Here is a 13,335-nt window from a genome sequence, read left to right on the forward strand (position 1 = left end):
TTGTTTTGTCTTTTTGTTGTCCCTTGAGATTCCATATGAATTTTAAAATGAGTTTTTCTACTTCTGCAAAAAACTAGATTTTTGCAGATCTTGGGGTTTTGATGGAGATTGCATTAAATCTGTATATCACTTTGGGAACAGATAGTACCCTCTTATGTGGATTATCTCATTTTATCCGTACAATTGGTAGGTACTGTTATTTTTCTCATTTTAAGTGTGTGAAAACTGAAGTTTAGCAATATACAATAAAATCCAAGTCCCACGTGTAGCAAGAAGAGATGCTGCAATTTGAACACAGGCAGTCTGACTCCAGTGCCAAAGTTGATAACCATTTCACTATGTTGCCTTTCACAGCTTTGACTGTGCGCATATAAAGCAGCAGTAAACTTAGATGAGCTTTCTGCAGTGATCCACGGTTATATTGTCCAGGTGGCAAGATGACAAAATCATTTCAGTTCCCAGTAGAAATTATTGGAATATATTTTTAGTTGTGTTGCTACACATCCTATCCTCCAAACAAAAGAATTTAAATGGAAAACAATTTGATAAAATATAGAAAGTAAGTCTTTGTGGAAGGAGCAGTGTAAGGGACCATACTGCCTTTCCTAGCTGTTGAGAGAAAGTTGAAAGTAAATGAATTTTTTTTAAAGTTTGGACTGGGTGACCTTTGCCTTTGAGAATACCCTGCCAAAAGACAAGGAAGTATTATTTAAATGGTACACTTTCAAGTCTAGACATATCTTTGGTTGCTTGAGGAACTGAACCATGTTTTCCAAAATCATCATAATATTTGCTTCCTGAAGGAGGATTACTGGAGTGTGAGAAAAGAATCAGAGATTTAGATGAAACCATTTTGTAGCTGGGGAAGCGAAATCCAAAGCAGTTACCTTAACTTGCCAATGTCACAGATGTGGTCAGGAGCAAAGCCAGACTAGAGCCCAGGTCTTTTGACGCTGATTGATGCTTTTTATACTCAATGTGCTGAATTACCTTATTCTTAAAGAAATGTGCCAAGGTTGTAAAGAAACCATAAATTTACTTAATCTTTTAACAGATCTTTTTTTGAGGACCTACACTGAACAAGGCACTATGCTGAACATTGTTGGTGAACAAAAATGTTCAGATGTATCCTCAACGGATTTTTAATTGAGAAGGGACCCAAGAAGTATCTAGCATTAAAAAGACAACTTGCAAATATATCTAGGGAAAAACCCCAGAAAGTAAGTAGCAGCACATCTCTAAAAGGATGTTACCGCTGATGAATCTGCAGTACAGGGTTATAAGTGGTAGGTAAAAAATGAAGCCGCATCAGTTATGTATATGATGTAGCAAATAGATATTTAATATATTTGAATCAAATCAATAACCTGGGAAGTGTTAACCTACAACCAAGGCTGCAAAACTGTTTTTGTATCATGGTGAATGATCCGAAGAATTACACCAAGTAAAGCCATATGTAAATACTATTCACAGCTAGCAGTTCAAAACTCTCAGGCAGAACTTACCATATTTTCTCCACAAAACAGCCTCCCTTCTTAATGTACTTAGTCATAATAATGACACTACAATTCCCTTAAGTCATCAGAGCTCAGAACCCCTGAGTAAAAACCTTTGATTATGGTTTTTATCTCTTGCACTCTTGCTATTTTTCCTTCTCACTGTCTCCTTCACCAGTCTCTTCTTTTGTACTCCCTTATAAATAACTTCATGTTTAGACTATCGTAATAACCTAATTAGTCTTCCTATCTTCCCTCAGTCCTGCATGTCACTGTCAGGTCATTCTTCCCATAGCAAAGTTTTAACCATATCACTTTTCTGCTCAAGCTTTACACCTGTCCCCATTTCCTATACATGGAGTCTAACACCCCAGACTGTCACCAGACACAGAGGCAGAGCCATATTTTAACATCAAAAGGGAGTCTGATGTAGGGCTTGCCGTATTGGTTGGAGAGGAAGAAAGTACCCCCCCCCTTTTAAAGACACTATCCTTTGACCACCTTTCCACCTGTCTCCTGGTATTATTTTCACACTGCTTTCACTAGCATCTTTTTGCCATAATTTTTTTTTCTTTTTAAAAATTTTTTATTTAAATTCAATTTAGTTAACATAGAGTGTATTACTAATTTCAGGGGTAGAATTTAGTGATTCATCAGTTGCATACAACACCAGTGCTCATTACATCAAGTGTCCTCCTTAATGCCCATCACCCAATTACCCCATCCCCCCACCCATCTCCCCTCCAGCAACCCTCAGTTTGTTTCCTAGAGTTAAGTGTCTCTTATGGTTTGTCTCCCTCTGTTTTCATCTTATTTTTCCTTACCTTCTCCTATGTTCATCTGTTGTTAAATTCCACACATGAGTGAAATCATATGGTATTTGTCTTTCTCTGACTTACTTTGCTTAGCATAATACCCTCTAGTTCCAGCCATGTCATTGAAATTGCAAGATTTCATTCTTTCTGATGGCCGAGTAATATCCCATTGTATATATATACCACATCTTCTTTATCCATTCATTTGTCGATGGACGTCTGGACTCTTTCCATATTTAGGCTATTGTGGACATTGCTACTATAAACATTGGGGTGCATGTGAACCTTCAAATCACTATGGTTGTATCCTTTGGATAAATACCTAGAAGTGCAATTGCTAGGTCATAGGGTAGTTCTATTTTTAACTTTTTGAGGAACCTCCATACTGTTTTTCAGAGTGGCTGCACCAGTTTGCATTCCCACCAACAGTGTAAGAACATTCCCCTTTCTCTGCATCCTTGCCAACACCTGTTGTATCCTGAGTTGTTAATTTAAACCATCCTGACCAATGTAGGTGGTATTTCATTGTGGTTTTGATTTGTATTTCCCTGATGCTGAGTGATGTTGAGCACTTTTTCATGTGTCTGTTAGCCATTTGGATGTTTTCTTTGTAGAAATGTCTGCTCATGTCTTCTGCCCATTTCTTGACTGGATTTTTTGGGTTTTGGGTGTTGAGTTTGGTAAGTTCTTTATAGATTTTGGATACTAGCCCTTTATCTGATGTGTCATTTGCAGATATCTTCTTCCATTCCGTAGGTTGCCCTTTAGTTTTGTCGAATGTTTCCTTTGCTGTGCAAAAGCTTTTTATCTTGATGAAATCCCAATAGTTCATTTTTGCCTTTGTTTCTCTTGCCTTTGGAGACGTGTCTAAGAAGTTGCTGCAGCCAAGGTCAAAGAGTTTCCTGCATGTGTTCTCCTCTAGGATTTTGATGGATTCCTGTCTCCCATTTAGGTCTTTCATCCATTTTGAGTCTATTTTTGTATATGGTGTAAGAAACTGGTCCAGTTTCATTCTTCTGTATGTGGCTATCCAATTTTCTCAACACCATTTGTTAAAGAGACTTTTTTCCATTGGATATTCCTTCCTCCTTTGTCGAAGATTAGTTGACCATAGAGTTAAGGGTCCATTTCTGGGTTCTCTATTCTGTGTCTTTTTTTGTGCCAGGGTCATAGTCTTTTTTTTTTTTTTTTTTAAGATTTTATTTATTCATTTGAGACAGAGAGATAGAGCATGAGCAGGAAGAGAGGCAGAGGCAGGCTCCCTGCTGAGCCAGGAGCCCGATGCAGGACTCCATCCCAGGACCCTGGGATCATGTCCTGAGCCGAAGGCAGACGCTTACCATCTGAGTCACCCAGGTGCTCCAGAATCATACTGTCTTGATTGATTACAGCTTCGTAATACAGCTTGAATTCTGGCATTGTGATCCCTCCAGCTTTGGTTTTCTTTTTCAACATTCCTTTGGCTATTCAGGGTCTTTTCTGGTTCCGTACAAATTTTAGGTTTGTTTGTTCCAGCTCTGTGAAAATTGCTTGATGGTATTTTGATAGGGATGCATTGAATGTATATATTGCTTTGGGTAGCATAGACATTTTAGCAATGTTTGTTCTTCAAATCCATGAGCATGGAATGTTTTTCCATTTCTTAGTGTTTTCCTTAATTTCATTCCTAAGTGTTTTATAGTTTTCAGAGTACAGGTCTTTGGTTAGATTTATTCCTAGGTATCTTATGGTTTTTGGTGCAATTGTAAATGGGATCAATTCCTTCATTTCTCTTTCTTCTGACTCATTGTTAGTGTATAGAAGTACACCTGACATCTGTGCATTGATTTTACATCCTGTGACTTTGCTGTATCAGTTCTAGCAATTTTTTGGTGGAGTCTTTCAGGTTTTCTACAGAGTATCATGTCGTCTGCAAAGAATGAAAGTTTGCTAATTTGGATGCCTTTTTTTTTTCCTTTTTGTTGTCTGATTGCTGAGGCAGGGACTTCCAGTACCATGTTGAACAACAGTTTTACCATATTCTTAACAGCTGTTATGTCAACATACTTTAAATTATTGAAAAAGTACCACTTTTCAGAAGAATTATGCCCAGGAGGGATAACTCTCTCTGTTCCCCTTATAAACCAGGCTTCTGTCATTCCAAGACCTTCAACATGGGTCCCAAACTGCCTTACCTAGATTTATTTCTTCTTATTTCTCAAGAGTAATTTTCCAATCCAGCCAAACTGATTTATTCACCATTCATTCCCTGAAAGTATCTTGTAGATTAGCCTAGAGAGGTATGGATAGAAATGGAAAGAAGTAGAAACAGATCCAACTGATGGGAGGGGTGACAGAAAGGAACAAATCAAGGATGTTTCCTTGGTTTTGGTTTGATGGATGAGCTATTTACTCATGGAGGAGGAAGGAGTTTAGACAGAATTCTATTTGGGACATGTTGAGATGTCATATTTCTAAGTAGAGCTGTCACGTAGGTAATCAATTAAAATAATGGATATAGTTAAGGTAACTTAAGAAAATGTTTTTTAGAGAAAGGAAGCAAATAGAGGATCAGGTTCGGAGACAGTCTAACATTTAGAGGTTAGAGGATGAGTCAGCAAAGAAAGACAAAGAGTGATCAGTGAAAGAGGAAAACAAGCAGAATGGAGTCTCATGAAAGCAAGAGAAATGTGTTTTAAGTGGGAAAAGTGGTCAATCTTTTTTTTTTTTTTTTTAAGAGAGAGGTAGGGAGGGGCAGAGGGAAAGAGAATCTTAAGCAGGGGGCCTCCATCTCACAACCCTGAGATCATGACCTGAGCTGAAGTCGAGTCAGACACTTAACTGAGCCTCCCAGCTGCTCCGTGGTCAATCATTTTGAATGTTATTTACTGAAGCATCAAGTAATAGGAGCTTTGTTCACTGTAATTGGCCACAGTGAGTTGATGGTAAATTCAGTATAGGTGGAGGACAGCTTCCAAACTGGATTGGGTTGAAGAGGTTATAAAGTTGGTAAGGAAGTAAAGACAGTAAGTGTAGATTACCATTTGAGAAGTTTTGCCATGAAGGGGAACAGGAAAATAAAGTGATAGTGGGCAAGAAAATAAGATTCTTGGTTTTTATTTGGGAGATATTACATCAAGTTTATATGCTGATGGAGTGAGCCATGAGAAAAGAGAAAGACTGATGGGGTGCAAATAATAAAGGGAGGAAGATTTTGAATGAGATCCAGAGCACAAGAGAGAAATGAGTCCTTAATACATCAGGGACCTTTCATTTATAAAGATGGTAAAATGTGGTAAATACAGGTGGGTTTGTAGATTTGATAGTAGAAACATGAGAGCATTTTTCTGTGATTAACTCTGTATTCTACTTAACTTTGAAGTGAAATTACTACCCAAAACTGGTAATTTGATGGTACACCCGTGTCTGGTTTGATTACTGTATTTTTTTAAAAGAATTATTTATTTATTTTAGAGCATGTGCACCAGAGTTTGGGGGGTGCAGAGGGAGAGAATCTCAAGCAGACTCCCTGCTGAGTGTGGAGCCTGATGCAGGGCTCAGTCTCACGACCCCTGAGATAATGACCTGAGCTGTACTCACGAGTCAAACACTTAACTGACTGAGCCACCCAAGTGCCCCTTTTCTTTCTTTTTGATTTCCTTGAAAGATAATTGGGATGAGTAGAGCCATTCTTCCCCCATCTTCCACTGCTGCTCTCCTCCTTCATTCCACTTCTACCCCAATGGCCATGGCCATTTTTGGCATCCCCTATGGGTGATGGTATCTCATCATGGCAGACCATAGAGATAATGAGCTTCAAGGCTATCACAAGAAAAGATGGTGGAGCACAAGATCAACTACTGTCTTAAACAGTTAACGGAACAATTGAAAGAACTTACCAATCAGTATGAAAAGTCTGAAAATGATCCAAAGGACTACAGTCACCCAAATCTGGGCAAACTTGTTTGTGAAGTACTTAAGAAGGTAACTGAAGAAAAATTCGTTGTTAAATGAACCAAGATAGGTTGTCGCTTGTCATTGTCAGCTTGAAAAAAGCTGAGGTCAGGAACAAGAGTTGTTTTGGCTGATTACATTGATATTTGCCAAGATCCACTGGTTTACAACATGTCTCATTAAGGACATAGGGAATATTTCTTTTTGTGAAGTGGAGGGGCTACCAGAATAGATCAGAGAATTCAGAGGAAATAATAGAACTACCTCTTAAAACCTAGAATAATAGAACTACCTCTTAAAACCTAGAATTATTTCATTATAGGGATATCTCCAAAAGGCTGTTTGTTATATGGGCCAATAGTTAAGAAAAACACTAATAGCAAGAGCTGCTGTTAACCAGCTGGAATACAATTTCTTAAATGTAGACCAGTACATTGGTGAAAGTGCTCAGGAATCATCAGTCATGCATTAGTTTTATGGATAAAAAATGATGCCATTGGTGGATACTGGTTTCCTGGAAGTACTTCAGCTGATAGATTCAGAGGACTTTATGGAGTTACCCAAATGGATGGATATGATACTCCGCACAGTTAAAATAATCATGGCTACAAACAAGCACAGTGGATCCTGCTTTGCTGTCTCCAGATAAACAGAAAAGATACACATTAATCTATCTATAAGCAAGGTTAAATATCTTAAAAATCTCTGGAGGTACCATTACAAAGCATGACAACATAGATTATTAGAAGCATTTATGAAGCATTTACGGAGCTTTCAGATGGCTCTAATGGAGCAGACCTGAAAAATGTTTGCACTGAAGCAGGCATATTTACAATTCATGCTGCTCATGAGTTTGTAGTATAGAAAGACTTAATGAGAGCAATCAGAAGTAGCTGATTTTAAGTAGCTAGAATTTAAATTGGACTACAAACCTGAATTCTAAGAAGCTAGAATATAAAGTGAACTACAGATTTTTGATGGCTACCTGACACATTGGCTTAATGTAAAAATCATTTGAAAATGTATGCAATGGCAATAATCTTATTAAATGTGTATGAATAAATTTAAAACAAAGTAAAATATTGTGTGGTGTGTAATAGATGTAGAAGTAAAAAATGCAGCATAAATAGAAAAGACAAGAGGGGGAAATTACTGCTGACAAGGTCTTAAACTGCTTGTGAAGTGATATAATATTATTTGAAGGTTATCTGTGATAAAGATGCATATTGTAAACCCTAGAGTAACCACTAAATATCAAAATTAAAAATTAAGAGAAATAGCTAATAGCTAAATAATAGAAGTGATAAAATGGAATTATTAAAAAAAAACTCAACCCAATAGAATGCAAGGAGAAAAAAAGAACAGAGATCAAATAGGACAAATAAAAAATAGCAGGAGTATAGATTTAAACCCAAATCATATTGATAATTACATTAATCAATGATCTAAACATTCCAAAAATATATTTTCAAATGTAATGAAAAGGCAAGAACTCAAGTATATGCTGTTCACAAGGAACCAACTTTAAATATAAAGATGAAGATAGGCTAAAAGTAAAAAGGTAGAAAAGTCATATATAATGGAAACACTAATCACTAAGTTGGGAATGGCTGTATTAATATCAGGAATATTACCAATGATAAAGGGAGACATAATAACCAAAAGCAATTCATCAAGAAGACATGCCATGCACCTAGTATGAGCATTTTGAAATACATTAAATATAATTTAAAAGGATAGACAAATACACGATTCCAGACATTTTAACACTTCTACTAATTGACAGAACAAAAAAGAACACAAGATCAGTAAATATATAGAATATTGCAATCAGCCAACTTGACCTAGTTGACATTTATAGACCATTCCGCCAAACAACAGCAGAATATACATTCATGTCAAGTACACATGAAATAAGTATCAAGATGAAGCATATGCTGGGCCATAAAAGAATTCTCAAATTTTAAAAGATTTAATATTCTTCTCTGTCAATAACAGAACTCAAAACATCAATAAAAGGAAGATATTCGGTACATGCTGTGAAACAGGAAACTTGAAAACAAACTGAGTCAAAGAAAAAATACAAGAGAAAATGGAAAATACTTTGTAGGAGGCACCTGGCTGGCTTGGTAGAGTACGTGACCCTTAATCCCAGGGTAATGAGTTCAGGTTCCACATTAGGCGTGGAGCCTTCTGAAAATAGATGTATATATTGTAATGAAAGAAAATAAAAATACATATGCAGGTAAGGTGTGATTAGAGTGAAATTTATAGCTTTAGATTCTTCTATTAAAAAGGAAGAAAGGTCTAAATAACTTCAGAAACTAGGAAACAAAGGAAATTAAATTCAAGTAAGTAAAGAGGAGGAAATAAAGCTAGAAGTATAACAAAACAAAAAAAAAATCAATAGGGAATACCAGTGAGGGCAAAACTGCTACTTTGAAAATATCAATAAAATTGATAAACCTCAGGTAGAATTATCAAGAGAAAAATTTAAAAGGACATAAATTACCAAAATCAGTAATGAACAAGGGGCTATTATTCATATCCTACAGACATTTAAAGATAATGAAGGAAATATGAAGTTTATGCCAATAAATATGACTAAGAACTTAAGACACAATTTCTTGAAAAAAATGCTAAAACAGACTCAAAAATTTATAGTTAAAAACTTGAGGCAAAATAACTTCACTGAATTTTATCAAACATTTAAAGAAGAAATAATATCTTATACAGATTCTTTTTTTAAAAAAAATTTCTTTTTAGAGAGAGAGCATGTGTGTGTGTGGTGGGAGGGGCAGAGGAGCAAACTCTCCACTGAGCACAGAGCCCAACCAGGGGCTCAGTCTCACAACCCTGAGATCATGACCTGAGCAAAAATCAAGAGTCAGATGCTCAACTGACTGAGCCACCCAGGCAACCCCTACACAGATTCTTTATGAAAATAAAGGAATGAACACTTCCCAACTACCTTCATAAGGCCCCCATTACTCTAATAACAGAACCAGAAAAAAACTGTATGCCAATATTCCTTATAAATATTGACAGAAAAACCCTTCACTAGTAACACAAAGATCCAGGAAAAAGGAAAAAAATATTAATATATCACAATAGATTCTTCAGATTTTATCTGAGGAATACAAAGTTTAACCCTCAAAAAAATCAATCATTGAAACACACCATATTGACAAGAAGAAGAAAACATATATAATCATCTCAGTATATGCAGGAAGAGCATTGAACAAAATTCAACACTCAAAAACTCTCAGCAAACTGGGAATAGACGAACTTTTTCAATCAGAGTACATCTGCAAAACTCAAGCTAACATCACACTTAGTGGTAAAAGAATGAATGCATTCCCCCTGGGACTGGGACAAGGCAAGTATGTTTACTCTCTCGTCTACATTGTACTGGAGGTCCTAGGCAGGGCAATGAGGCAAGAAAACAAATAAGAGTCATCATATTGGAAAGCAAGAAATAAAACAGCGTCTACCCATAGATGACATGATTATGTAGAAAAATCCTAAGCAACTAAAAAAAAAAAGAAAGCTACTAGACCTACTAAGGGAATTTACAATATTACAGGATGGATGGCCAAAATACAAAAATTTACTATTTCTATATACTAGCAACAATTAAAAAGTAAAATTATTAAAAATATCCCTTAAAATAGCATAGAAATAAAATACTTAGACATTTAACAAGCTATTTATTTATAAGTATTGTACACTAAAAACTACATAATAGTGTTGAAATTAAGACCAAAAAATGGTCAAAGACCTAACATGAAAGCTAAAACTATAAAAGTTCCGATTTTGAAAATTTAGACTATCTTAAACTTGGAAAAGGCAAAGATTTGTTAGATACAATGCAAAATAACCCAGTTATAAGTGAAAAATTGATAAGTTGATCTTCATCAAAATTAAAAACTTATCTTTTAAAGATATTTTAAGGAGGGGCGCCTGGGTGACTCAGTTGGTTAAGCGTCTGCCTTTGGCTCAGGTCATGATCCTAGGGTCCTGGGATGGAGCCTCCATATGGGCTCCCTGCTCAGCGGGGAGTCTGCTTCTCCCTCTCCCTGTGACCCTCTCCCTCTCTGCTTGTGTACACACACACTCTCTCTCTCTCCCAAATAAATAAATAAAATCTTTTAAAAATAAGTTAAAAAAGATACTTTAAGGAAATGAAAAGGCAAGTCACAGAGTGGAAGAAAATATTTGCATTTCATATATCTGACAAAGCACTTGTATCAAGAATTTATGAAGACCTCTTATAATTCATTAATTAAAAAAACTAAAACACAGGCAAAAGATTTGTACAAACACTTCATAAAGGAAGATGCATGAATGACCAATAAGCATATGAAAGGAGGCTCAACATCGTTAGTCATGAGGAAACGCAAATCAAAACCACAGTAAAATAGCACAACAGTCTCCCTAAAGAGCTGAAATTGGAAAGACTATGTCAAGATACACGCAAGTCAGGATTCCGGCAGTAGTCTTTTTCACTTTATGACTAGATAAACTCAAAAGCTAGATTTGTAAAAAACATAAACGTAAAAGTTTGAAAGACTGGTAATTCTAAGTGTTGGTGAAAATATGGAGCAGCTGTTTCTCACTTAGGAAAACCACTTGACAGTTTCTTAGGAAGTTAAATATACACTTAATCATACGCCACAGCACTGCCATTCCTACATATTTACGTAAGAAAAATAAAGACATGCTCACAGTGAAACTTGTACATGAATGTTCACAGCAGCTTTATTCCTAATACAAAACGCTATGCAAAAAGCAAAAGGAACAAATTACTAATTGATGCAACAACGCTGATGTATCTCAGAACCCTTACGCTGAGTGAAACGAGCCAGGCATAAGAGGATGTACTGTAGAACTCCATTTATATTAAGTTTTACAAAAGAAATGACATCCATAGTGATAACGGTAATCTGGGTTTGGATTGACTTGCAAATGGGCAAGCCACTACTAATCATTGAGAGTCTCCTTTTAATATGAAACTGTTTACTACCATCCTTGCCCTAGAAGAATTCAAAACCACTTTCTGAACCACTGTCAGGGGCTTTATCATTCAAGTCCACCCAAGAAAACAGAAACCACATCAGGTATTTTAACAGTAAATTTAATATAGAGTGTTAGATTTGTATTAGAGGACTGAAAAAGAAAAAGTCAAATAGTAAGGTAACACAGAGATTTAAAAACAAAAAACCCCACAACTTTAGGAAGCAGCTACCATGCCTACACAAAGGAAAGAATTTGAGGTTATCAAAACCTAGAAGCTTAGAGGAAGGGCACTGTGGAGCTGGGACCTAGATTGCTGCCTGCCAGCTGGTGCTGGTACTACAGGAGCTTGGGGGAGGGCCCCCCAGAGATGGGACTCAGACCTTTGAGGAAGGGGCACCGGACAGCTGGGAGTGGTATCTCTGAGGGAAGGTGATGGTTGTGGAAGTTGAGGATAAAACAAAAATCATTGTTAGCACAATTATATTAAAAGATAGGCATTAAACCAAAAAACTAATATACACCCTAACATACAAATTATTAAAGTGTGTAAGGAAGTATACAGCTATGCAAATAGCACACTTGGTTAATCTCATGCTTTTCTTGTTTTGTTTTGTTTTTCTTAAGAGTGGGGGAGGGGCAGAGGGCGAGGAAGAATCTCAAGCAGGCTCCATGCCCAGCATGGGGCTCAATTGCACAACCCTGAGATCATGACCTGAGCTGAAATTGAGTTGGATGCTTAACTGACTGAGCCACCCAGGTGCCCCAGTCTCATGCTTTTCTAATTTGGACTTTTGATATGTGTATATCAGTAAGCTAATAAACTGTATTTTTGTTTTCAAACTACAAGGAAAAACCTGTAATTCAAAGTGGGCTCAAGTGCATCGCTGCAGTTTAGCCTAAGCATAGGCAATTTTCAATGGTGCATTTTCAGGTAACACCAGCAGACTTATTCCACCACTAAACCATGATGCACTCTGTCATTTTGTATCTAAATGGGTGGCTCCCCATATTTAGAAAGACAACTGAATGTAGACTACCCAGGAACTGGTAAAAAAAAGTTCATATTTATTAATGCATTGTTAATGTATACGATATAGATACATGTGAAAAAGACCCTTTGTCCTAAGAAACAACAGCTCCAAATAGGAATAAAAGTTTTAATTGTAAAGAACATTACAGTACATATTTGAGAAAGAAATTAGAGAAGGATTTCAAATGATGCTTACCTCCTAATTAATGGTGGAAAGTAAGGATTCCACTCTGAATTCTTTGGAATAAGTTTTTCTCTAATTTGTACCATTAAAAATATTTCATATGTGGACATAAAGTGGAAAAATACACCACGAACTTAGTGTTTTAACATCATATTGAGTTGAAATACGCAAGCACATAAATGGTAAGATTTCGACAGTATTCCATAGGACTGGTTCTCGACCTTTAACTGACTTCAGAATGAGCTGCAGGGCCTGTAACAATGCAGATTGCTGAGCCCCACACCCAGAGTTTCTGATTCAGTAGGCCTGGGGTGGGACTTGAGAACTGCATTTCTAACAAGTTCCCAGGTGCTGTGGACACTGCTGGCAAGGTCAGCACTCTATTCTGACCAAGCCAAAACAGAGTATCACGTTTTATCAGCACCTTCAGAGTATGTTGGAGAGTTTGTGACTTAGAGACATTCACTGAACTCTCTTTAAGTCCTAGTAAGACTGTGGAAAGATTTCTGACCAGTTACTATAATAAAACTCAAGGAATTAAAAGAGTACCTACAATTACAGTATAAGAGCTCCTCCTAGGAGTGGTAGCTGGTTTGTTCTTTTTAAGATGGTGGGACAGACGTATTGGCATACTGGAGTGAGCCTCCCTGGAGTGAGCCTAATAGTCACAGGGTGTCGGTCTGTATGTCATACAGATGGAATGCAGAACACACCATAACCAATTTAAAGGCAGCCGGACAGAATTTCTAGCATAATGACAAGCATCAGCAGGTAATTCTTAGTTGGCTACATGGATCATGCCACCTCCAGTAACATCTTTAAATATAAAAATATAGGAAAAATTGGGGTTACCAAAGA

At 36.7% G+C, this 13,335-nt stretch overlaps 1 pseudogene across 1 annotated transcript; it reads left to right on the top strand.

Annotated features, from left to right (window-relative positions):
• Window positions 1-4,200: 4,200 nt before the first annotated feature.
• On the top strand, window positions 4,201-7,187 carry LOC113934062 (annotated as a pseudogene). The gene has a single exon (XR_003523591.2). The product of XR_003523591.2 is annotated as a 26S proteasome regulatory subunit 10B-like (transcript).
• Window positions 7,188-13,335: the final 6,148 nt, after the last annotated feature.

Source organism: Zalophus californianus, chromosome 13, assembly GCF_009762305.2.
Source record: "Zalophus californianus isolate mZalCal1 chromosome 13, mZalCal1.pri.v2, whole genome shotgun sequence".
In the NCBI taxonomy this organism is placed as follows: Eukaryota; Metazoa; Chordata; class Mammalia; order Carnivora; family Otariidae; genus Zalophus; species Zalophus californianus.